This window comes from Bubalus kerabau, chromosome 15 (assembly GCF_029407905.1).
Source record: "Bubalus kerabau isolate K-KA32 ecotype Philippines breed swamp buffalo chromosome 15, PCC_UOA_SB_1v2, whole genome shotgun sequence".
Classification (NCBI taxonomy): Eukaryota; Metazoa; Chordata; class Mammalia; order Artiodactyla; family Bovidae; genus Bubalus; species Bubalus kerabau.
The window spans coordinates 84,849,274-84,876,367 of NC_073638.1; the positions used below are offsets into that span (position 1 = coordinate 84,849,274).

At 40.3% G+C, this 27,094-nt stretch overlaps 1 long non-coding RNA gene across 3 annotated transcripts in view; it reads left to right on the plus strand.

Annotated features, from left to right (window-relative positions):
- The first annotated feature begins 13,188 nt into the window (after positions 1-13,188).
- Positions 13,189-27,094, plus strand: part of LOC129628635 (uncharacterized) — a 36,339-nt gene continuing 22,433 nt past the window's right edge. For 2 of the 3 annotated variants that reach the window (XR_008702833.1, XR_008702835.1), the window contains exons 1-2: positions 13,189-13,450; positions 14,462-14,515. This is a non-coding gene — a long non-coding RNA (uncharacterized LOC129628635). Of the gene's footprint in view, positions 13,451-14,461; positions 14,516-20,270; positions 20,415-27,094 lie in introns of all 3 variants that reach the window. The other variant, XR_008702834.1, reaches the window with a different exon arrangement.

A 27,094-nucleotide genomic window follows, 5' to 3' on the forward strand; every position in this document is an offset into this window, starting at 1 on the left:
CTCCTCTCCTCATTAAAATTCCTTTCTGCCCTAAACGTGTCTGCTGTCTTTCTTCCCTTTTGTTCCCCCTTGCTTCTTATTCTTTTCATTGCGTGGATCACCTGTTCAATTGCTCTTCAAAACAACAGGCTGCTCTTCCATACTAAGAAATATTTCCCAAGCATCTGTTGTGACTTCAGTCATCCTTCCTTCAAATATGGAAAAGAATTTCAGAAAGCCTTGCTCAGCAATATTGATCATGCCAGTGAGTATATGCAGCTCTCTTTTAAGTGCTGCTGGTTTTTATTTGTTCGTTTTCTACCTTGTCTCTCAAGAAGTTTCATCAATTGTTATCTAAGAACACAATTGAAGATTTTGTTGTTCTAAGAATTTTAGTGCTTATCTTGCACACATTGAGTGACTACAACGTACCAACAAATATATTAAACTTTGTAGTATCAAAAATTAATGAGGTACCTCATCACAAAGAGTTTTTATTTTAAGGAAGGAAACAGTTAAAAAATCAGTACTGTAGTGTGACACATTATTAACATACGTATGAGAAAAACATAAGAAAAAAGATAATGATTCCTTTATTGGGAAATAGGAAGGAATAAAGTTGAAGACTGTGACCTCTGAGCAGAGGACTGATCATAGTTTACCGAGCAGATTGGAAGGTGACAGACATTTGAAATGAAAAGATTAGTTCATGCAAAAAAAAAAAAAGATGTGAAAAAGATCACAGCATATCCTAATAGCTAAAATAAATATGTATCGTTAAAACATAATGACAGGGAGAAATAGGTGAAGAGTAAAAGTTTGAAAAGTGGGAAGAGACCAGATGATAGAGTCAAATTATCAAAGATTTATGACTAAAGTGTTAAAATATGTCTTGCAGATTGTGCAAAACCACTGAAGAGCTTTTAAGGAGGAAATAATAAGCTTGAAATTACACTTGAGAAAAAAGTAATAAATAGAGGGAAATGCATTAAAAAGGAAACTTTCGATGAGATCAAGTAGACTGTGGATAAGAGTATTGGATAATTACTGCAATGACTCAAGCAGAAAAAAGGACAAGCTTTAGTTTTGTTGACTGATTAAAAATAAGGTATTGAGGGGAAAATAATCTAAAATGACCCTCATACAAAATGCAGAAGACACAGCAGGATTGGATAAAGTGATAAGCTCCATTTGGATAGTTGAGTTTGAGATTGAGATATTAAAGTGGTGATGTCTCTTGTGCAGTTGAAAATACACAATTGGAGGCTGGGGGAAAGGTTAGCTATATAGAAGGAGAATGATTTTGATGGAAATATGGAAGTAGGAGGGTTTCCATTTCCAGCAGTTAAAAACTAAGTTCTTGAAGTCCAAGCCTCCTACAAAGAATAAACAGAAGCAAGCCAAAATTTTAAAACATTATCTGTTTGAAGGTACTGGAAATTTAGGACTTAAGGGAGCTGGGATTTAAGGAACCAAGATTCCAGAATTGAAACCAAGAGATGATGCGGACTTTTAGCATAGCTTTTCCTGCAGGTGTATTTTCTGAATTGCAAGCAACAGATAAGTGTTAAGAAACTCAAAAGCTCCTCATATTCTTAAAGAATTATGAAGGCAATAATTGGAATTCCCGCCTGCCAGAAGCTCATAGACACCCAGGACTTCCTATTATGATCCTTATAAAAGCTATATCCTATTTATGGCTGAGTAATATTCCATTGTATATTAGCTCATATATATGGAATCTAGAAGAATAGTACTGATAAACCTATTTACAGAGAAGAAACGGAGAGTCAAATGTAGAGAACTGCCTGATGGACACAGTGGAGGAAGGCAGGACAAATTGAGGAAGTGGCGTTGACATGTACGCACCACCATGCATAGGATGGAGAGCCGGCAGGGAGCTGCTGTGTGGGACAGGCGGCCCGGCCAGGTGCTCTGTGATGACTTAGGGGGAGGGACGGTGGGGGAGGGGGAGACTTAAGGGGGGGATATCTATATAAGAGGGAGGGATGGTGGGGGAGGGGGAGACTCGGGGGGGGACATCTATATAAGAGGGAGGGATGGTGGGGGAGGGCGAGACTCGGGGTGGGGGGGCATCTATATAATTAGACTGATTCTCAGTGATCTACGGCAGAGATCACCACATCATAAAGCAATTGTTCTCCAATTTAAAAAAAAATTAAATTTACAGAAAAAAAAAGAACTATGTCCTAATAGTAAAGGTGAACAGAAATGAGCCATCCCTCTCATAGACTGATGCTCAGTTCAATTGCAGATTGTATGAAAATGAGCTTCCCCAAAGCAAATATAAATCATTTCAAGAGGAAGATAGCATTATCCAAAGCATCAAGTTATCACTACAGTTTTTCATACCCAATGTCTGGAATTCAATCAAAGTAAAACAAGAATTAATTGAAATCCAATAAAAAAAATACAGACCCACAGTAGATCAAATATCAGAACTATAAAACCTTAAATGACATGATTTCAGCAGAGAAGTGAAAATTGTAAAAAAAAAAAAAAAATGGAAATGAGAAATAGCACTACAACTGAAATTAATATATAAATATATGAATGTAACAGCAAGTAGACATAACTGACAAGAAATTAGTAAGCTGGAAGAAAAAGCAAAAGGAGAAATAAAACTGAAGCATTGATAAAATGTTGGAAAATGCAATAATGGATAAGGTAAGAGACATGATACTGGTGAAAAGTCCAATACCATGTATTTGGAAGTTCAGAAGGAGAGTAGAGAGAAGAGAAAACAACTAATATCTAAAGAAATTATATCTTGGAATTTTCCCATTTATTTTTAAAAATGACTAGCTATAGATTCAAGAAGAGTTACAATCCTAAGCTAAGTAAATATAAAGAAACCCACATCTAAGTACAATATAGTAAAACTGCACAAAACCAGCCACAAAGAGAAAAGTCATAAATGTAGACAAGGTAAAAAGACATTTTACCTTCAAAGAACAATGATAAAAAGAATGATGTCTGGCTTGTTAACCAAAACCAATAAAAGCCAAAAGCCTTCAAGGTTGAATTAAACTTTCAGTAAGTGTTCTTTAGACAAATGGGCAATGATCTCAGATGGAAACCTGAAGAAGCAGAAAAGGAAAAGATGCACAAATTTAACAGGATAAAGGTCTGAGTAAATACAGTGACCATATACATGGTCCTTGCTGGGCATGCTGAAATACCTTTAAAGAGAGTGCAGTAGCCCAAGGCAGGTGATAAATGCAGTTAAGGTGTTCTAAGGTTTTGCCTTGTCTGTGAAGCAGTAAAGAACTAATTGCCAACAGCCCTTGATAAATTGAGGTTGCATGTTATAACCTCTAAGGCAAACACTGAAAGAATAATAAAAGACTATAATAACTAAATAAAATGAAATAAAAATATGTGAAAAATTCAAAAGAAGGCAAGAAAAGAAACAGAAGAGAGGTAACCAAAGTATTTTTAGAGAAAATATTAAAGCAAGAAAAACTAAGATGTAAAGGAAATTCAATAAAAAGTGTCACTCTGTTAGGAAGATATAATTCTATATTTGTATGTGAATAATATTAAAATACATAAAACAAATTGAAAGAACTAAAGTAATCATAATTATACTGGAAAAATTTTAGCAACTTTTCTCAATAATTGATGGAATAAGCAGACAAAAATCATTAAAATGTTGAAGATTTTAATAAAACATAACACTACTCACACACCTGAATGGCAAAAAAATTTAGCAGTGATAATACCAAGTCTTTGGAATCATGTGTAGAATCTGTAATTTACATACCCTGCTGGTAGACATATAAATTGCTTAAACCACTTTGGATACCAATTTGAGAATATCCAATATGGAAACTTCATTCCTAGATTCAAAGTGTAAAAGTTAGTATATATGCTCTTAACAAAAGACAAGAATATTCATAGAACAGTCCTAGAATCTGTATTCCAAACCCCAATTGGAAAAAAATCTAAAATTCCAAATCCAAATGCTTATCAGTGGTAGAATAATTTCACTAAATATATTTAGTGTTGAGCAAAAGTATCAAGCATGAAGTATTACATACTTTATGATTCAATTTGTTTGATGATTAAAAACCAACAAAATACCTACTGGAAGTCAAGATTGTGGTAACTTTTCAGAAGAAAAGATGGAAATTAAACAACATAATTCTAAATAATTCCCAGGTTAAAGAGGATGTCTTAAGGAAATTTTTAAAAATGTTTCACAGCAACCCACTCCAGTATTCTTTCCTGGAGAATCCTATGGACAGAAGGGCATAGCGGGCTACAGTCTGGTGGGCCACAAAGAGTCAGACACGACTGAAGTGACTTAGCATGCATGCAAGCAACATGATAAAAATGCAACATGCCAAATTTATTGCTATACAGCTAAAACAGTGAAATTTATAGCATTTAATGTTTACATTAGAAAATAGGAAACGCCTTAAATCAATCTAACCTTTGAACTCAAGAAACTTGAAAAAAAAGGAACCAAAAGCAAGCAGAAAGAAACAGAAAAATAAATCAATAAAACTGAAAACAGAAAACTAGAAAAATCAAAATCAGAAAAAAAAATAATTTTTTAAAAGATTGATGATGAAACTAAGTGATGAAACTGATGAAACTGACTTAGGAAGACTAAGGAAAAGAAGAAACACATTGCTAACATAAGGTATGAAATGACAGATATCACTAAAAAGCCTACAGACATCAAAAGGATGGTAAGGGGTCCCAAAGAAAGCAAACTCAACCCATGACAGCTGCATCAACCAGGTACATGTTCACCTACACTTTGCAGATTTGGGCAAACCTTTCCTGATCATGGTGGCCCGTGACTGCTTCACGGCCACCCGGCAGCCCTGTACCCCGCCGCCGTGAGCTCCAGCTCCGTGGACTGTTGGCTCTGGTGTGTGGATTCATGAAAGCCCTGCACTCCTTGACACAGAGACGAATGGTATTGCAGCCGTCCTCCTATACAGACTTGAAAATCCCCCATTTTTTCTGTAAAATCAAACAGGTGACATGCTTCTTCGTCACATGGTGACGTATTTTGAAGCTGTAGTGCTCCTGGGTGCTGGTCTCTCATTTTGGATCCTTTACTCATACTCTAAGACAGTTTCCATCATGTGAAGAATATCATCAGTTCAAGGGAAATATAAAGCATTTTCCACCTGTGGTGAGGGGAAAGGATGGTAAGGGAACACTACAAACAACTCTATGCATAAATTTGACAATTACTTGAGATGGATCAATTCCTTGACAAGTGCAAGCTGCCACAACTTGCTAAAATGAAATAGAACTTTTGAATATTCCTATAGATATTTTTCAATCTGATTTATACTTTAAAACTACCTGCAAATAATTTTCCAAGCCTACGTGGTTCCACTGGAGAATTCTATGGAATACTTTAAGAAAAAGTAATACCAATTCTACATAATCTCTTCCTGAAAATAGAACAGGCAAAACACTGTCACCATGATGGTAAAACAGTAAAAAGCAATACCAAAAGGAGAAAATTACGGACCATATCCTTCATGAGAATGCAAAAAAAAAAAAAAAAAAAATCTTAACAAAATGCCATTAGCAAATATAGTGACTTGAATGGATCCCAAGAGCATTACTCTGAGTGAAAGCCAATCTCAAAATGGTCACGTATTGTATCATTCCACTTTTTTTTTGTTTTTGGACTTCCTGGTGGCTCAGACGGTAAAGAATTGGCTTGCAATGCGGAAGACCTGGGTTTGATCCCTGGGTTGGGATGACCCCTGGAGGAGTGCATGGCAACCCACTCTAGTATTCTTGCCTGGAGAATCCCCATGGACAAAGGAGCCTGGCAGGCTACAGTTTACGGGGTCACAAAGAATCAGACCCAACTAAGCACAGCACAGCACATACAGTTTACCCTTGAATAATACAATTTTGAACTGCATAGGTCCACTTATACACAGATTTTTTTTCAATAAATACTACAGTACTGCATGACCTGTGGTTAGTTGAATTCATGGATGCAGAGCCACAGAGTCCTCTGTGGGATTTGAACATCTATGGATTTTGGTGGCCCCGGTGGGTCCTGAAACCAATCCCTGATGTTGCTCAAGGGTCTACTGCATAAATAGTCTTGAGTGACAAACACGGAGATAGCGGGAAATAGATTACTGCTTTAAGGATGGTAGGCTGGGTGTGGCTGCAAAGGAGCAGCTTGAGGGCCATCTTTGTGGTAACGGAATAGTTCTGTATCTGATCGCTTTAGACGTCACACAACTCTGCAGGCATCCCCCGCTTTTTAAAAGTTCACTCTATGCTCACGTTTATGAAAGACTTACATTAGAACCTGTTTTCACCTAATTGAAAGAAATCTGAAGAGTGTTTTCGATTTTATGAAAGAAAAAAAAAAGCAGAAAGCAAAAATAGCCTCCAGCGTTTAGTTTGCAGCAAGCTCTTATAGAGGCAGCAAGCGCTTCAAGCAGCAAGAAAGGTGCTGCCAAGCTCCCTCTCCAGAGCTACACTCAGCATCTCAGCATCACCATGGCTTTGAATTGTGTCTCTGAGCATTTGTGCTTTACCTAGATTTGTTTTGTGAATCTGTTAGTAAGATGTGTCCTAAGGTAATTGAGTCTTCACTTGACGCCGTTTCAGCTACAAAAGGTTTCATAGGAACAGTGCTTTCAGGTGGCAGGGGAAATCTGTACATACCTGATGAAAGGGCATAGGGCCACACACACAGGACGTGACGCGCCTAGCTGGAATGCTGTGCTGTGCTACGTACAACGTAACCCCTGGCATACTGGGTGAAGACTCCTGGGACCTCTCTGCACAATGTAAGCCTTATAGAAGTTAAAACAGAAAAGATACAGGTTGTGGTACCACAGAGCCAGTGAGTGGTTCTCAAGAGATAGTATGTCTTCTTTATTAACCTGGGTGAAGGCTCCATGGACTTTCAATTTGCTTAATTCATCTAACTGTATACTTGATATGGATAGCCTCTGGTATATTTAATTCAGCCCAATTATTTTTAAGGGCTTCCCTGGTGACTCAGACAGTAAAGAATCTGCCTGCAATGCAGGAGACCCAAGTTTGATCCTTCGGTTGGGAAGATCCCCTGAAGAAGGAAGTGGCAACCCACTCCAGTATTGTTGCCCGGAGAATTCTATGGACAGAGGAGCCCAGCGGGCTACAGTCCATGGGGTCTCAAAGAGTTGGACATGACTGAGCGACTAACAATTTAAGTTGTTTTTAAAAGTATGAGGATGGATGAAACCAAAGAGGATGAAAGCATTGAGTGAATAGTTAAGAATACGAAGGGAAGAGCTCTGAAAAAAACTAGCTTTAAGATCATGACCAGAAGGAAGATGCAGCAGAATCTGGGAAGTAGTCATAAGGGAAAAAAAGAAAATTAAGGAATTATAGTATCATGAAACCAAGGGAGTACCAAGATAGGGATTCAAGTTAGTCAATTAAGTCAGTAATGGAAATGGCAAATAATAAGGTCTCAGTACTCATATCTTTGGCCAAATTGCAGGAAGTTAAAAATACTTAACAGGATATGAACATGTAGACACTAGAGCATATGCTAATGTATATGATTTATGCTCTTAGGTTGGGGGAAAGTTAAGTTTTCATACAGGCCGAGAGAAAGAATATAGAGAGAACTGATTAGTGGTAACTACACGATGATCACAAATCCTTCACATCCCCATCTGCATGCTCCTCTGAAGTGTGACTCTGAAGTTCCTGAATATATTAAACATCACTAACAGGTCTCAAGGCAAAAACAGACAGCAATGAAATTAATAGCAATAATGGATAGATTATCCAGACAGAAGTCCATAAGGAAATAATGCACTTGAACTATACTTTAGAACAATTGAGCCTAACATATATATACAGAAGATCATATCCAACAGCAGCAGAATACAATCTCAAGGGGGCACAGAGCATTTTCCAGGATAGATCATATACTGGGTCAAAAAACTAGACTTCACAAACTTAAGAATATTGAAACATACCAAACATCTTTTCTAATCACAATGGTATAAAACTACAAAGAAATTGAGGAAAGCTGGAAATTTTACACAAGATGAAAAAATGCTTCTGAGCAAACAAAGTGTCAAGAAATCAGAAGAAATCAAAAAATATTTTGAGAGAAATAGAAGTGTAAATGCGACATGTTAAAATGGACGCAGTGAAAGCCCTTGTAAGAGGCAAGTTCATAGAAATGAATGCCTGCATTAAAAAGGTCTCAAGTACACATCTGATTTTACAACTCAAGGGCAGAAAAAGAACAAACTAACCCAAAGTTAATAAAAAGAATATAATAAAGATTAAAGCAGAAATAAATAAGAGGCTAGAAAGACAGCAGAAAAGATGAAGAAGACTAAGATTTTTGAAGAAACGGACAATTTTTCTTAGTCTTAGCTAAACTAAGAAAAAAATAGATGCTTCAAATTAATAAAATTATAAAAAGACATTACAGCTAATACCAATTATAAAAGATTATAAGAGAATACTATGAACAATCACATGCCAACAAATCAGATAGCTTAGAAGAAATGGATCAAGTCCCAGCTAAGACTGAATCATGAAGTAATAGAAAATCTGAGCAGACCAGTAACAGGCAAGGATGTTGAATCAGTAATTGAAAATCTCCCAACAAACAAAATCTCAGGACCAGATAGCTTCATTGATGAACTCTACCCTGTGGCTCAGACGGTTAAGAATCTGCCTGCAATGCAGGAGACCCGGGTTCAATCCCTGGGTCGGAAAGATCCTCCAGAGAAGGGCACGCCAACCCACTCCAGTATTCTGGCCTGGAGAATCCCATGGACAGAGAGGCCTGGCGGGCCACAGTCCACGGGGTCGCAAAGAGCTGGACACGACTGAGTGAGTAACGCTACTACTGCTATCCAACAGTTAATTTCCACGTCAACTGTTTTTAAGGCTCGTGTCACAGACTCACACTTAACGGACAATCCAAAGGCAATGCTAGGGTCCAGCAGAGAGAGCATATCTTTTCTTCAAAGGAGTATGGCGGTTAGGAATTTATGAGAAAAATTCTGGCACCTGGGAACATTGGAACTGAAGGAAGGGCTGAGGGTTGGGCCTTTTGGCAGCAGAGGGGATTAGGATGAGATTAACCAGATGAGAAAACAGGCCTACTTTTAGGTAGAGCATGCACGTCTGGATCAAACCACAGTTCCCCCAGACAGTCATTATTTCTAACCCTAGGTTCTCACGGGAATAGACTAATAGCAGTCCCAATTCTGAAATTCATTCATATAAAAGCACAAATAAACAATACTAGGCTATCCATTCCAGTATTCTTGGGCTTCCCTTGTGGCTCAGCTGGTAAAGAATCTACCTTCAATGTGAGAGACCTGGGTTTGATCCCTGGGTTGTGAAGATCCCCTGGAGAAGGGAAAGGCTACCCACTCCAGTATTCTGGCCTGGAGAATTCCATGGACTGTGTAGTACATGGGGTCGCAAAAAGTCGGACACGACTGAGTGACTTTCACTTTCACTTCAAAGCACAGTGATTGATAGAAGATAGGATGTAAAAACAGTTCACATTTTGTGAAGAAATAAAATTATGAGTTTTAGTCTAGAAGAATAGGATATCACACTCACCAAGTTAGGCCTAAGACTTCAGTTTTACTCATAACAAATGTGTAGATAACAGGGATAGTCATCAATAAAGATGACAGTATCTGGAATATGAAAAAACTTCCCAGAGAGATAATTCTATACAAGAAACCAATAAAGGAAAAGAAAACACACAAATAATTTGACCATAATGCCTCAGTTTATTAATCAACCAAATGTTTAAGAACTCAAACTATCTGAACTGACATTAAGCACACACATTTTAAGAAAACAAAATGCTTTCAGTCATTAAAAATTATGAGCCAGACCCTGAAATTGAGTGAAAAAGGAAAATAATGCTACACACGCGCACACACACTCGAGTTCTAATGTCTGATAATGGTATCTCCCTACTTACTAGACTTAATCAAATTCATTCAAAAATAGAGATTTGATCAAAATGAGTTCATATTCAATGGCTACTTGACCTGCTCTGACCAAAGGAAGAATGCATGGCATATTTGTAGAATGGAAAGTAGTCTGATAAATGAACCATGGTGTCTGTGGAGAGAAGGTGGGAAGTGAGGCTGTACAGTCAACAAGGGGAAAATAAAATATGATTTGAATGACATGCTAAGGCACTGGAATTCCAGCTGGTCTGGGATGGAGTACTGTGGAAACAGACTTTTGGTTAGTTCTTGCAGTGGGAATGTGGAATGTGAAGAACGTAACTGAGGTGGCTGTTGTACTAAAACTGGGAGATCTAGGTTAGACAATTACTACAATTTTCTAGGGGAGAGATGATGCATATTACAGCTAGAATATGGGAGATGAAGACAAGCAAAAAGTTCATGATGTATATGAAAGAAAATATCAAAAGAATTTGGAGATTGGTTATATTTGCAAGTGATACCAGTGCTGAGGCTTGGGAGTTAGCTGGAATAGATGGGAAAGAAAAGGTTTATCATAGCAGATGATGCATTTAGATTGGACGGTTTTTTATCCAAAGTGCTTTTGGAAAATCTATGTCGAAGCATTTATTAGGAATTTGGAAATATGAGACTAGGAATTCAGTAGAGAATTCTAAAATGGTAATTCAGCTTTGGAAGCTATTTATAGGATTATGGTGCACCCCATATATGCAAATGGCATTTCTAATCAAGAAAGCCCAGATTCAGCAATCAAATGTCCACAAAAAACCAGGTATGAAATGTTACAAAGACATTACTTTGCCAAAAAAGGTACGTCTAGTCAAGGCTATGGATTTTCCAGTGGTCATGTATGGATGTGAGAGTTGGACTGTGAAGAAAGCTGAGCACCAAAGAATTGATGCTTTTGAACTGTGGTGTTAAAGAAGATTCTTGAGAGTCCCTTGGACTGCAAGGAGATCCAACCAGCCCATCCTAAAGGAGATCAGCCCTGGGATTTCTTTGGAAGGAATGATGCTAAAGCTGAAACTCCAGTACTTTGGCCACCTCATGCAAAGAATTGACTCATTGGAAAAGACCCTGATGCTGGGAAGGATTGGGAGCAGGAGGAGAAGGGGACGACAGAGGATGAGATGGTTGGATGGCATCACTGACTCAATGGACATGGGTTTGGGTGGACTCCGGGAGTTGGTGATGGACAGGGAGGCCTGGTGTGCTACGGTTCCTGGGGTCGCAAAGAGTCGGACACGACTGAGCGACTGAACTGAAGTGAACTGAACTGAACTTGCCCCTAAAACTACTCTTGGAAATGATAGCAGTGACCTCCAGATTGCAAAGCCTAATGAGCGATGCTCAATCCTCATCAAGTCACTGTCCAGGAGGCTCTTAGCATAATTTTACATTTTCTCCTCTTAGATTCCAGGGCTCTTCAGGTACCTTTCTGGTCACTCTTCACCTCCTACGCTGGATCCAGTTCACCTCCATGAGTTCCTAACACTAACATTCATCACTTCTCTTCACCCTGAACTGTCCCACAAGGTAAGCCCCATAAGGTGCAGGAATATATTTTTTTTCACTGCTTTTATCCCCAATATGTAGGATAGTACCTAACATTTATTGATGCTTAACAGGTATTCATAATTTGTTTAATAAATTATATAATATATAAAATATCAAGCACCTAAAGCCTCAACAAATGTTAATTACATTCCCTACCATAATGTTATCTTTAGTTAGCCATCAAAGCAAATCATTTATATTCTTAAGCTGGAGCTCAGCATAAACTGAGGGAGTTTGAACAGAAAACATTTTGGTTCATTTATTCATTTCTACTATGGCCTTTATAGGGTGCTGAGTTTTTGTTTTTGTTTTGTTTTTTTTAAGTTCTCCATGGTACCATCTTGTTAGTAGAAAAGTTATGACCAACTTAGCATATTAAAAAGCAGAGACATTACTTTGCCAACAAAGGTCCATCTAGTCAAAGCTATGGTTTTTCCAGTAGTCATGTATGGATGTGAGAGTTGGACCATAAAGAAAGCTGAGCACCAAAGAATCGATGCTTTTGAACTGTGGTGTTAGAGAAGACTCTTGAGAGTTCCTTGGACTCCAAGGAGATCAAAACAGTCAATCCTAATGGAAATCAGTTCTGAATATTCATTGGAAGGACTGATGCTGAAGCTGAAACTCCAATACTTTGGCCACCTGATGCAAAGAGGTGACTCATTGGGAAATACCCTGATGCTGGGAAAGACTGAAGGTAAGAGGAGAAGGGGACGACAGAGGATGAGATGGTTGGGTGGTAACACAGACTCAATGGACATGAGTTTGAGCAAGCTCCAGGAATTGGTGATACACAGAGAGGCCCACAGTCCATGGGGTGAGAAAGAGTCAGACACGACTGAGCAACTGAACTGAACTGATGGTACCCAGTATCATGGCATCATGGAGATGGCTCTCAAGCTAGGATTCTAATATATTAGTTGTTGGGACCTATTTACAGCATATTTTAAACTTGTATAACCCGATTTCAGTTCTCAGAGGACTTAGTGTGAACACGGGAGGTACACAGAAAATATATTATTTCATTGTACAGAAAAACAACTGAAGGAACAGGAAAAATAAATATTTTGCTGAAGCACCCATGCGTCTAATAAAACCTAGAACCCAGCTTTGCTGAGCAGTTCTCTTCCCGGTACACCCTGTGAAGATTAAAAGCAGAAAGACTGTTGCCAATACAAACCTAGCAGAAGAGGGAGAGGAGACGTGTGTTTGATGGAGACGTCTCTGCTGAAGCAGCCAGGGAATAATCAGGCGTGGCCCAGACTGCGATGCTCACAAACGCAGAGTGTGATGCCGGCACAGGCAGCCAAGGCTTTGTCTCTGTTAACCGCCTACGTGCGTGCTTAGTCACTTCAGTAGTGTCCGACTCTCTGCGACCCCATGGACCGCGGCCCGCCAGGCTTCTCCGTCCATGGGATCCTCCAGGCAAGAGGTCTGGAGTGGGCTGCCATTCCCTTCTCCTCTGCCCCTCCATCTCATCCTCATCCTGTCCCGGGAACCTGCAGACTCTGCATCCCGGCGAGGCCGCACCGCGCACGCGTCTCCGTGGGCCCTCGCGCAGCCGCCGGAAGCCGCCCTCTCGGCCACAACTGCTGCGTTGGAGCCGCGCGAGGGGGAGGCGGGGCCCGGCCGAGGAGGCAGGACCCGCTCGGCCAGTGCTGCCGCCCGGGCTCCTAGGTCCGGAACGAAGGGCTCCGCCTCCGAGATCGCGCCCCCCTGGCTCGCCCTGTGATGCAGTGAGCAGGGACCCACGGTTGGTGTAGACCATGCCCAGGGCGGGCATTCCCGACGCAAGGTCTTCTTGAGTTTCCGTTTTGTACCAGTCAGTCTTATTTGACCCCCTGCACAATCCTAGAGGGGTTTTGCTGCTGAGGAATCCCCCTGTGAAAGAATAAAGGATATGGGTAAGGACAAGATTTGAACTCAAATTTGGCTCTTTCTGCTATACTTTTCTACCTCTTCTCGGTTTCAGGCTTCAGCAGGCCAGCTAAGAGAACTCAAACCTTAAGAGTTCGTGTAAATGGAAGGAAAAGTTTATTAGTGAAGAATTTAAAGACAAAGTCTTATATTTCTGATATGGCTATAAAATAAAGAGGTTGAAGGGGGAGAAAAGGTGCCAGATGTTGGAGATTCGGGAGATTAGATTGTGAGAGTAGATTGCCATGTGAGAAAAATTAGAGAACAAGGTGATTTTTAAAAAAAGACAATTTGGTTGCAAGAAAAAAAAAATCTTACTAGCTTTAGCAAAACGAAGGTAAATGTGTTCATTTATTGTATTGTATGAACAGATATGATTACATAATCTAAAGGCAAGAAGTGAACCAGGTGCCATGAGAAACTCAGCAAGACAAAAAATCCAACTTTTTTGACCCTGTAAATGTGGGGACGTGGGTAATATCTAGAGGGACTGATGGATTGGAGCAACCACCATAAACTGTTTTTTACAATCCTACTTGGGTTTCCCTGGTGGCTCACACTGTAAAGAATCTGCCAGCAATGCAGGAGATGCAGGTTCAATCCCTGGGTTGGCAAGATCCCCTGGAGAAGGGAATGGCAGCTCACGCCAGTATTCTTGCTTGTAGAATTCCATGGACAGAGGAGCCTGGTGGGCCATAGTCCATAGGGTTGCAAAGAGTTGGACACAACTAAACAACTAACACACAGTCCTGTTGAAGGTTGTTAAATGAACAAAGTATTTGAGAACTAATTATTGGATTTTTCAAGATAGTGATATTGGTGGTTTGATGAAAAACATCTCTCAGGGAATTATGAAACAGTGAAAAATGAGCAGCTGTACGGTTAAATTTCCCTCAATTTTAAGCATCTTCCTCAAGGACATAATTAGTACTTATTTGTCTCTGTATTTTCCTATAGAAAAGAAGCATTTATCTTCTCATTTCTCTCTTGTATCCTAGTGAAAAATGCCAGGAAGTCATTTGTGGATAAGACAGGAAGCAAGGATGTTGGGGGTAAGAACTAAAGGCTACTTAAGCAAATGACTGAAATGTTGCAATTTCTTTTTTAAATTTATTTATTTTTAATTGAAGGATAATTGCTTTATAGAATTTGTTGTTTTCTGTCAAGCAGCAGCATGAATCTAAATGTAAAAGGAGAGGACTCTAAGCACCTCCATTATGAACTCCCCAAGTGAAAGAGAGGTAATGAGAGTGTCCTGAAATGATTATGTGGTAATATCTGCATTCTCCACATGCCACTGGAAAGTACCAACTATATTAAAGTTAAATAAAGCAAAAATTATGAATCTATCGACTGTATTTAAATAACCCCAAACCACTGCAAGCTAGTCATACTCCCAAGAAATATACTCTGAGTCTGGAACTAGGCATAAAATCCCCTTTTGGCATCTATAAAGTATTTGAAGCTGAGCCGATGATGACAGTGGCCCCAGATGAAATGGTCAGATTGTGGGGACAGGATTCAGGAAGATCCGCAGAGCGTCTGGCATTGTGGGCACTGATCATAACGGCACTATGTTCTCGAAATTATCCTATAGACATGGCACTGTTATCTCAATCAGCTCATCAAACCTAGCAGGTTACATCCTTTTTCATTAGCCACCCACATTTTTGGATTATGGAACCAGACTAGGAATTAAACCAACAGGACTAAAGCTTGGTCCAGCAATGTTTCTGACACCTCAGTTCTATTATCGCCTTCCCTTATTGAAGATCTACCTGACCTCAACAAGCATTGTACTAAGAGCCTTGCGTAAAGCAGACAAGGAACCCAAGTTTCCACTCCTCAGTCCCAGTTTTATGATGTTAAGATCTAGATCCCTAACCCCCTTTTCTGCAATCTGATATGGTTATTGAGAAGGAATAAAGTGTTTCTGAGGATACATCTGTTACTGGTCACGTTACTGTCCTGCTAATGAGAGCTACCATTACCTAAGAGTTTAGATCGCATTTAATTCTACTTTCCAGTTTCGGACAAGGTGGAGTAGACAGACTTTCCTCTATTCCTGCCACTAGTTACAGCTAAAACTTTGGACAAAGAAGACTGAAAGATTCACAGGAGGCAGAAGAGCTAGGGACCTTGAAACCCAAAGAATAACATGGTGGTGAGTTTTCTGCGGCATTTTATTTGTTTGTTTTTCTTCAAATCTCCAGAACTGGGTGCTCAAGAAGCCTGTAACCCAAAAACACCATTAAGCACAGACAAAAACAAACAAGCAAACAAAAACAAGGAGAGCCTATTTTCTCAGCTGGGTTGTCGTTCAGTTGCTCAGATGCGTCTGCTGGAGACGGCGATGGCACCCACTCCAGCGTCCTTGCCTGGAGAATCCCAGGGTCGGGGGAGCCTGGTGGCTGCCATATGGGGTCGCACAGACTCAGACACGACTGAAGCGACTTAGCAGCAGCAGCAGCAAGCTGTGTCTGACTGTTTGCAACCCCATGGACTGCAGCACGCCAGGCTCCACTGTCCTCCACTATCTCCCAGAGTTTGCTCAAATTCATGTCCATTGAGTCAGTGATGCCATCTAATCATCTCATCCTCTGCGACTCCCTTCTTTTGCCTTCAGTCTTTACCAGCATCAGGGTCTTTTCCATTTAGTCATCTCTTCACATCAGGTGGCCAAAGTATTGGACCTTCAACCTCAGCATCAGTCCTTCCAATGAATATTCAGGGGTGATTTCCTTTAAGATTGAATGGTTTGATCTCCTTGCAGTCCAAGGGACTCTCAAGAGTCTTCTCCAACACAACAATTCAAAAGTATCAATTCTTCAGTGCTCAGCCTTCTTTATGGTCCAACTCCCATCTGTACATGACTACTAGAAAAACCATAACTTTGACTGTATAGACCTTTATTTGCAAAGTGGTGTCCATGGTACAACTGAAAATCACTCATCCAAAAAATAACCAGGAAAATCTCAACCTGCATGAGAAAAGACAATGAATAGATGCAAATACCAGAATTACACTGTTGTTAGAATTATCTGATAAGAGTTTTTAAGTAGCTGTTAGAAAAATGTAACAACATGCAATTATGAACATACTTAAAAACAAGTTTATAGATAAAAATTCAAAGAAAAGAAATAGAAGAAATAGAGAAAACCAAATGGAAATTTTATAACTGAAAAATGCAATGACTGGAGAAAAAACTCACTGGATGAGTTCAACAAGGGTATGGACAGGGCATAGAAAAGAATCAATAAACTTTAAGTATAACAATAAAAATTATTCTGTGTGAGAGGAGATCCAGATGGCAGAGCAGAAGCACATGCAGCTCTTGGCCCCCAACAACCACATCAAAAATACATCTACATGTGGAGTACTTCTCACCAAAAGCAAACTGAAACTGGCAGAAAAACTCCTATATAGCCAAGGCTATAGGGAGAAGCATACAAAGTCAGGTTTGAAGGGACGAGAAGAGGGCAGGTCAGGATCCACATCTCTAGGAGGCCGGCACAGAGAGAGAGGGATCACACAGGCTCAGAGACCCTCTCTGGGAAATGAACAACTGAAACCACGAGTCGGGCACTCCAAACCGGGAGCCAACCCAGGGAGGGCAAGTTCCCTTAACACGTTTGAAAACCAGCTCCAGACTGGCAGTAGAGCCAAGAAAAACCTCCACTCTGCTCGTAAAGGGTGTTCACATGCTTACTTAATCATGGAACAAGGCAGACCAAGCATGTTGAAGCTGCCTGGGACCCTGACTGGCATCCCACAGCTGCCCCAGTGTACATGCTGATCTAAGCCAAGCACCCCACTCTGACCCCTCTTGCACTGCTCCGCACTAGGGCAGAGGCCACTGCTGCCAAGGAGAGAGCACGGTTGTGGGACGTAGGATGTACTGGGATGAAGTAGGACGTACTCCAGGGAGGCAAGGATGGTTCAATATCTGCAAATCAACCAATACGATACACTGCAATTTTAAAAAGGATAAAAATCACATGATATTTCAATATACATAGAAGAAGCATTTAACAACATTTAACACCAGTTCATGATAAAAATTTATCAAAATGGGTATAAAGGGAACATAACTGAACATAATGGCCATTTTTGACAAAGCCACAGCTAACATCATACGTGATGGTGAAAAGCTAAAAGCTTATCATCTAAAATCAGGAATAAGACAAGAATATCCATTTTTACCACTTCTATTTAACATGGTATTGGAGGTCCTAGCCACAGAAATCAGTCAAGAAAAAGAAAGAAAATGCACCCAAGTTGGAAAGGAAGAAGTAAAACTCACTATTTGCAGATGGCATGATGCTATACAGAGAAAACCCTAAATCTGCACCCAAAAACTATTAAAAATACTAAATGATTTCAGTAAAGTTGCGGGATACAAGATTAATATACATAAATCTAATTCTTTTTTTGTGCATTAATAATGAACAATCAAATAAAGAAAGGAAGAAAATTACATCAAAAAGAATATCTAGGAATAAACTTAACCAAGAAGGTGAAAGACCTATACTCTGAAAACTGTGTTGATAAATGTTGATAAAAGAAATTGAAAATGATACAGAGAAATGGAAAGATATAAAATGCTCTTGAATTTGTAATTTTAAAACTCTTAAAAAAGAAATTGCCAGGCCTGGATATTTCACCAAAGAATTCTGCCAAATATTTTAAGAATGCTTAACACCAGTTCTTCACAATCTTTTTCAGAAAACAGAAGAGGAGGGAACGCTTCTTGGTTCTTCATAATCTTTTTCAGAAAACAGAAGAGGAGGGAGCAGTTCTTGAATTACTTGAAGAGGCCAGTATGACTCTGATGGGACAACCAAAGACAGTACAGAAGAAGAAGACAATGGTTTTATCTGTAGGAGCCCCCAATGTGGAGATTATCGAAGTGGAAATCACCTCAGTAGGTGAATAACTGAATAAACTATAGTCATCCATATCATGGAGGAAAGAAAATGCATTGAGACCCACAACAACTTAGATGGATTGCAAGGGCATTGAGCTGAATGGAAAAAATCAGTCTCGAAAGTTACATGCTGAATTATTCAGTTTATGTCACATTCTCAGAATGACACAAGTGTAGAGATGGAAAACGTACTAGTGACTTCCAGATGTTAAGGAAGTTGGAAGGAGAGTGATTATAGGGGTGTGGGATGAAGGATACCTTTGTAGTAATATAAAAGTTCTGCTTCATGATTATGGTGGTGGGAGACAGAAAAGCGTACGTGACACAATGGCGCAGCTCTGTAAGCACACACCGAGCCAAGCCGTCTCCGCATTCTGGTTCTGGAAGGCAGTGATGCAACCGTTGGGAGCCTCCAGGTTCAGCACACACAGGACCTCTCTGTACTATTTTTGCAATCTATAATTAGTTGGAAATGAAAGTGTTGTTTTTTTTAATCCTTCGATCTTCTAAACTCAGACTTTAGAAAACGTCAGTGTATTCCAGCTTCAGCAAGGAGCTAAAACTCTTTGCCACTGCAGTAGTGGGAAAAGTCCTGTCGAATGCAGTGTCCCCTTGCCTCTTCTGCTGCAGCCTGCCGGAAGTGCCGCTAAATGCATAGCCTCGTGTCGGGAAGCTGTCAGAGTACTACCCTCCAGGTGAGGGGCAGCCGCTTCTTAGGTCTGCTCATCATCACATGACCAGAACAGAAGCCTACTGCAGACTTCAAGCTGAAGTCATCCTGCTTAAGAGGATGTTTTCTGAGGAAAAGGATATCAGTTTACCCAGACATTCTGGAAATATGAGTTGCACAGACTCCTGGCGATCTAGCGTTTAAGCCTCTGTGTTCCCCCAATGCAGGTGGCGCAGGTTTGGTCCCTGGTTGCAGAACTAAGAGTCTTCATGCCACACAGGTGTGGCCAAAAAAAAAAGAAAGAAATGAAATTATTTAAAAAAATATGAGATATAGTAAGGCAAGAGATTTTAGGTTCTGAATGCCAGTATAACTCCTTTAGTTTTTTTTTTTCAAGCTGAATTCCTATGTTTGGTGGATGAACAGGAGCAGGGAGGGGTGGCTTATTCAGCTGTGGTAGAAGCAGGCACAGCTGAGAAACATGTGTGTGAAAACCAACTGAAAGGCCCTCCAGCGAGATGTTAGGGGCCCTACATAGCAAGCTTAGATTCGCCCTTCTCCTGTGGCTCTGAAGCTGTCATTCTTAGCCTGACTTCAGTGGGCAGAAGTCATCCACAATCCCCACAGCAGGTAACAGGCACCTGGAAGAGCTGTAGAAAACCAGGTAACCCAAGGGTTCGCTCTTTCTTTAGCTCTTCTTTATACAGGACCCAGGACTCTGACAACCACCATCAAAAGCGGGCATGATGGGTGGGCAAAACAAGGAATCAAAGTCCAAGTCCCAATGTTTGGACCATGAGCGAAAGGCAGGTAAGGTCAGCAGCGCCAGGTCAAGTCGCTTTAGTCGTGTCCAAGTCTGGCCTGTAAAACCGACGAGCTGCCTCTGCGGGTGAGGAGCGCTGACCACATTCAGGGACTGAGGAGTGTTGAGATCAGCACGTTCAGGGCTCCAAGGCTCGTGCCCTACAGCCTCTCAAATGCAGCAGATAAACAGGCTCTTAGTACAATTTTATTGGACATGTATATAGGAACTGCATCTGCAAACTGCTCTGAAATATTAACAAACCCTCCTCATCTGAGTTAAATGTTGAAAATCCTAAAATTACGTTAGGTGGTCACTCTCCCTCTCCACCTGGGCGTTTTCTTGATGTGTGTTCCTTTGAAAGGTTGGACTGGAATAGAAGTAAGTAGTGGTGTTCTTTTCCCTCAGGCCTTGCAGATAATGACTGGTCTGTTTGTTCACGCCCTGGGAGTGCTCTGGACATATCTGTTAGTCACACAAATTCTAGCATTTCAGAAAGTGTATCTTCCTGTTGCAGCACTGTCAGGATTCCCGTTTTGGGCAGCAGCTTTTGTGAGTAAATAACCTCCTCCTCCCTTATTGTTCCTTATTAATGTGTTCATTTGATGGTTGTTTCTGAGCTGTGTCGCAACCAGAGGCAGTGCTCCAGACTGAAAATGCTCAATCAGTGCTTTCAAGGGGTTTGTCCTTATATCTAGTGGAAAAGCGTATATCAGTGTGGAGAACAAACCTAGATCATACCAGTAAAATTCTTCTATAACGAGAGTCTGTTTCGTTAAAGATCCGCTTTTTACATGCTCTTGGATGGGGGAAATAGTGGTAAGTTGCACAAGGGACATTTTGGGAAAACAGGAAATGGTAGTGATTGTTCCACCGCTCACAGGGCGTTTATTTTTTCCAGTGGGGCCAACAATGAGAGAACATTATTGCCATGGAAATAGTGGAATATATAGAATTTGTACTGGGAAATAAAAATGAAATATTTTGTTTTACTGTCCAAGAAGCCTTTGGTAGACTTGAACAGAAGTTTCTACAGTAAATTTTATGTCTGATAGTATGGTGAGTGATATGCTATTATCCCCACAAAATGCTGAGTGATAATAATACATTTGAAACTTGGTCATTCAACCAATACATACTAATACTGTGTATCACGTATCTGTTCTAGGTGTATGAAATGCATCAGTGAACAAAGCAAAGATCCCAGCCCTTTCAGAGCTTTATTCTAGCCAGGAGTCAAGTGTTAGAAGATAATGAAGCTATAGAAGGAAAGAAAGAAAATGTTGGGTAGGGTGAGACAAAACGTTCATCAGGTTTTATGGAAAAACCCAAATGAACTTTTTGGCCAACCCACTATAATAATCGATTATCAGCAATAACTTTTTCAATGAGGCCTACCTGAACCATTCGGTTTAAAACAATAACCCATTTCCCTTTGGTACCGGAAATTCCATTTTGTCTCACCCTACCCAGCTTCTTTCTTTCTTTCTTTTTAGTTTTATAGCTTTACTCACTTCACTTTTCACTTTCACACCCAAGTCAGATTAAAAAAATTCCAGCACTTTAGAAATTCCTCTCATGTCCCTTCCGATCAATAACCTCTCCCTCCCATCTTAACCATTAACCTGACTTCTAATATCATACATCACTCTTATGCACTTTTAAACTTTATGTAAGTAGAATCAGACAGTATGTATTATTTTGTATTTGGCTGCTTTGCTTAACTTATGATTGTGAGCTCCAGCCTTGTTATTGATATAGCTGTGATATACTGCAGTTCATTCATTATGATTGCTGATTAATATTTCATTGCATTCATCTACTGTGGCTTATATAAGCTAATGAATGGCCATTTGGGTCGCTTCCAGTTTGAAGCATCACAGAACTCCCGGTGCGGGCTGTTAGTGACTCCCTTGCATACGCCTCCAGCTGCTCGTGTGCAGGTATCACTTTTAGGTATATATACAAAGGCAAAATTGCAGCGTCTTAGGTCTACACACATACTCAACGTTAGTATTTAATGCTAAACTCTTCCCAGGTAGTTTTACCAATTTACGTCCTTTTCAGCAGGCAGTAAATTACTGTCATTCTGTATCCTCCGTGGGCTTCCTCAGTCTCAGGGCTTCCCTCCATGACTCCGTGGTAGAGAATCCACCTGCGGTGCAGGGGATGCAGGAGATGCGGGTTTGATCCCTGGGTCAGGAAGATCCCCTGCAGGAGGAAACGGCAACCGACTCCAGGATCCTTGCCTGGAAACTTCCATGGACAGAGGCGCCTGGCAGGCCGCAGTCCACAGGGTCACACTGAGGGGACGCAACTGAGCTGCTGAGCACACGAGCACACGTGCCCTCAGCAGGGCTTTGTATTTCGGTTTTCCTCATTTTATCCTTTCTGGTTAGTGGTTTTAAACTTGTAGTTTTAGCTTGCATTGCTAACTAATGAGGTAGAGAAGTGTCTTATTGTCTATTTTGACATCCTCTTTTAAAAGTACCTATACAAGTTTCTTCACATTTTTTAATTGGGTTTTCTCTCTGTCTTGTACTTATTTGCTGTAATTCTTTATATATTCTGGACACAAACTCTTTATCAGTTTATGTATTCTAATCGTCATTTCCACTCTGTGGCTTAAGGATGTCTTTCAATTAAATAATTTATTAATTTCAGTGTTACCCACTATGATAATTTTCCCTCTATAGGTAGTACTTTTTATACCTAATTTAATAAATTTTTTCTGCTTTTAGATTCAGAAGTTATTTTTATATTATGTACTAGAATCTAAACTGTTTTACCTTTTTACATTTGGATTTCCAGTTTACCTTGAATTTATTTTTTTTATGATATACATTAGGGATCAAACTTTATTTTTAGAGAGTATGAATTTTCAAGTTTCACTTATTGGGAAGAAGATTCTTTTGCTTCTATAAATCAAATGTCCACATAGGGCTGAATCCATTTCTGAACCTATTTTTCTCTAATTGTGATGATATCACAGTGTCTTCACTACACTGTCTTTAAATAAGTTTTAATATCAGTACAGGTCATCTTGTTCTTCTTCAGGATTATCTTGGCTATCCTTGTATCACCTGACCATATAAATTTTGGAATCAGGGTGTAATCTACACACACACCAAATGAACCTGAAGGGATCTTGATTGCTGTTTCACAGGATGCTGCGTGTCACGGTCTCTATCATCTGGGAACTAGCTGAAGATGAACTCTGAAGAGTGAATCAGAAGACATGGCATCTATTGAAAGTGCTTTCACTTGACTGTTTGACTTCATTTTTAAAATGAATTACATTGCTTAAATTATATTTTCACTCATTCAGTAAAGAAACATACTGGACAGCCACGATTTGTAAGACCTGTTCTAGGGACTTGAATAAAACAATGAACAAGACACACACCTGAGTTGAAGTAAGATAAAAGGTACCTCTGCTTTCATAGATGAAAAGTGAAAGTTTCTCAGTTGTGTCCCACTCTTTGAGACCCCGTGTAGCCCATGGAATTCTCCAGGCCAGAATACTGGAATGGGTAGCCTTTCCCTTCTCCAGGAGATCTTCCCAACCCAGGGATTGAACCCAGATCTCCCACAATGCAGGAGGATTCTTTACCAGCTGAGCCACAAGGGAAGCCCAAGAATACTGGAGTGGGTAGCCTATCCCTTCTCCAGGGGATCTTCCCAACCCAGGAATCAAACCAGAGTCTCCTGCATCACAGGTGGATTCTTTACTAACTGAGCTATCAAGGATACCACCATAATGGCAGAAAGTGAAGAGGAACTAAAAAGCCTCTTGAGGATGATGAAAAAGGAGAGTGAAAAAGCTGGCTTGAAACTCAGCACTCAAAATACTAAGATCATGGCATCTAGTCCCATCACTTCATGGCAAATAGATGGGGGAAAAGTGGAAACAGTGGCAGATTTTATTTTCTTGGGCTCCAAAATCACTGTGGACGATGACTGCAGCCATGAAATTAAAAGATGCTTGCTCCTTGAAAAGAAAGCTATGACAAACCTAGACAGCATACTAAAAAGCACAGATATCACTTTGCTGACAAAGGTCCGTATACTCAAAGCTATGGTTTTTCCAGTAGTCATGTATGGATGTGAGAGCTGGACCATAAAGAAGGCAGAGTGCCAAAGAATTGATGCTTTTGAACTGTGGTCCTGGAGAAGACTCTTGAGAATTCCTTGGACTACAAGGAGATTAAACCACTCAATCCTAAAGGAAATCAACCCTGAATATTCACTGGAAGGACTGATGCTGAAGCTAAAGCTCCAATACTTTGGCCACCTGATGTGAAGAGATGACTCATTGGGAAATACCCTGATGCTGGGAAAGATTGAAGGTGGGAGGAGAAGGGGATGACAGAGGATGAGATGGTTGGATGGCATCACTGACTCGATGGACATGAGTTTGAGCAAACTCTGGGAGATGGTGAAAGACAGAGGAGCCTGGTGTGCTGTATTTCATGGGGTCACAAAGAGTTGGTCACGACTTGGCAAAAAACCAACAACCGCACTTTCATAGATCTCACTCTCTCAGTTGAGGAGACAAAAGTTAACAAGAAAGCAATTAGTTTAAAATCTCTAAATGTTAGCATTAGAAAGAAAATAAACAGCATACTTTCTGCAAGATAACAGTTGATCCTAGAGCAGTCTGATAGGAGTGATGATCCCCTTAACGTTCCAGGCATACTGGTCTTTGTTCTGTTCCTTAAACCAGTAAAGATTTCTCCTCTGTAAGTGTTTTTATTCCTCTCCCTGGAAAACTCCTCTAGTCTTCAGGACTTCAGGTTACTGTTATCTCAGCATTGACGTCTCTCTTTCGAGACCTTCTTAAGCCCACCTATTTAAGGTGTCCCCCAACTATTCTACATATCACTAGTCCTTACCTGACAAATGTACTAACAGAGGAAACAGAAATGCCATAAGTCAATTATGTCCCATAAAATCAAGGTTTTCCTGTTGCCATACCGCATCCCATTAACTGGTCTCCATGCCATAAGCCCTCCTTCAGAGCCCCCACTAAACTGGGAATCAACACCTTTGAAGCAGTTGATTATCTACCTATAAATCAGTTGGCATTCACTATTGCTCAGATACCCTTTCGATGTCTTAATTTCTCATCGATCAGAAATAGAGCTACAAGAGAGAATGCACATACATGCTTCAGTCCTTCAGAAGCAGCCTCGGCAACACGTGATAAAGAGCTACAATAATTTCCTTTATGAGTCTGATTTTGCCAGAGATTTAAAAAGAAAACACTGCTCTAGTGGTTGTTTTCTTTTTTGATGACTTTTTTGTATTTTTTATTTTCTGGGAGACACTTTGGAATGAGCACCTCAGATGGAGGGAGGACAGAGTGTTCTCTTGCTGTGTGTAGAATGGCTAAGATGAGTAGCTGGAAGACAAAGGTAGCACCCATTTCAAAATACTAGAAAGAATCCTGAGGAAGGTATGTGGATTTAGAAACGTAACAGAAATAAAAATTAATACTATCTACCATTTGTCCAAATGTGGGGGCTTATTATAAGGTACTTATTTCAGTGCAGGGTTTTGTAAAGAAAAATGGGCTACCATAATATTTATGGGAATATAGAAACTAGAATAAGAATTGGAACCTTTGTAAATGTAGGAAGAGATGTGGAAAGAAAGGTTAGAGGATCATAAAAAAAAGATCACTAACTGCTTCCTGCCTAGGGCACCAGCTCCTCTGGTGGCTCAGACAGTAAAGAATCTGCCTGCAGAAGACCTGGGTTTGATCCCTGGTTGAGAAGATCCCCTGGAGAAGGAAATGGCAACCCACTCCAGTATTCTTGCCTGGAGAATTCCATGCACAGAGGAGCCTGGTGGGCTACAGTCCATGGAGTCACAGAGTCAGACACAACTGAGTGACGAACACTCACTTTCACAAGGCACCAGCATGAATGGACAAGTTGAAAGTGAAAGTTGCTCAGTCGTGTCCGACACTTTGCAACCCCATGGACTGTACAGTCCATGGAATTCTCCAGGTCAGAATACTGGAGTGGGTAGCCTATCCCTTCTCCAGCAGATCTTCCCCACCCAGGCATCGAGCCAGGGTCTCTTGCATTGCAGGCAGATTGTATGTAATTAAATCCTGAAGCTCTGTAATTAAACCTTGAACCAGAATGGGGTTGCAAAGGGGAGATCATGGATCGATCTAGAAATTGCTTTCTCTGGAAGATAACATGAAAATGTAACAGAGGAGAGGGAGGAAAAAGAGGCCATGGCTGCCGTGTCTGATCACTATGATCTTCTGAAAGTTACAGTTTCTGCTTCCCTTCTATACCCTCCAAATATTTCTTGAGATTTTCTCTTACACTATTGTAACTGAAAATAACAGAAATTAATTCTGGAAAACGTAGTTCTGAGTCATAGGTGAACACTGTAGGACCAAGTTGACTACAAATAATTCAGCAGATTACTTCATATATAACTGGTACAATAACCACTTAGTAACACGAGTTAGAAAATACTATTCTCACTTTACCAATGAAAAAGGAAAGACTTAATGACAAGCCACATAATTTCTCTTGAGTGTCATAGAAAGCACAGTTCAAAGAATTCAAACTCATACCCTTCTGACCCCAAAAGGCTCTTTAGTACTGACATGTTGGGCTTCCCAGGTGACTCACTGGTAAAGAATCCAGCTGCCAATGCGGGAGACACGGGCGATGTGGATTTGATCCCGGGGGCAGGAAGATCCCATGGAGTAGGAGCTGGCAACCCCCTCCAGTGTTATTGCTGGAGAATTCCGTGGACGGAGGAGCCAGGCAGACTAGAGTGCGTGGTCAGACCTGACTGCATCAGACTGAGTGAGTGCACGCGTGTGCAGTGAGGGCACGCATGCACTGGCATGTCAGTGGTGCCATTTGGGGGGGACAAATATTCCTTTTCCTTCACTACTAACTGAATAGTTATTCTTTAAACGCTGTCGAAAGTTTCCATGCATACATTAAAGTTGCACCAGTGGAAAAAATAAATTTCTGATGCACCATAAATGCCACCTTTCTAACAAGTTTTAGGATCGATGGAAAGTCACAGAACAAGCTACTCATTGAAGACATTATGGAATTCTTGCATTTGAATATAGTGAATCAAATACTTCGTAAATGTGATGTTTTCTATTAATAAAATATTTCAGCATTATATTTAAAGTACTTGCATGTGATATCACCAAGGTTAGCATGTTTAGCAGTAAGTTCATC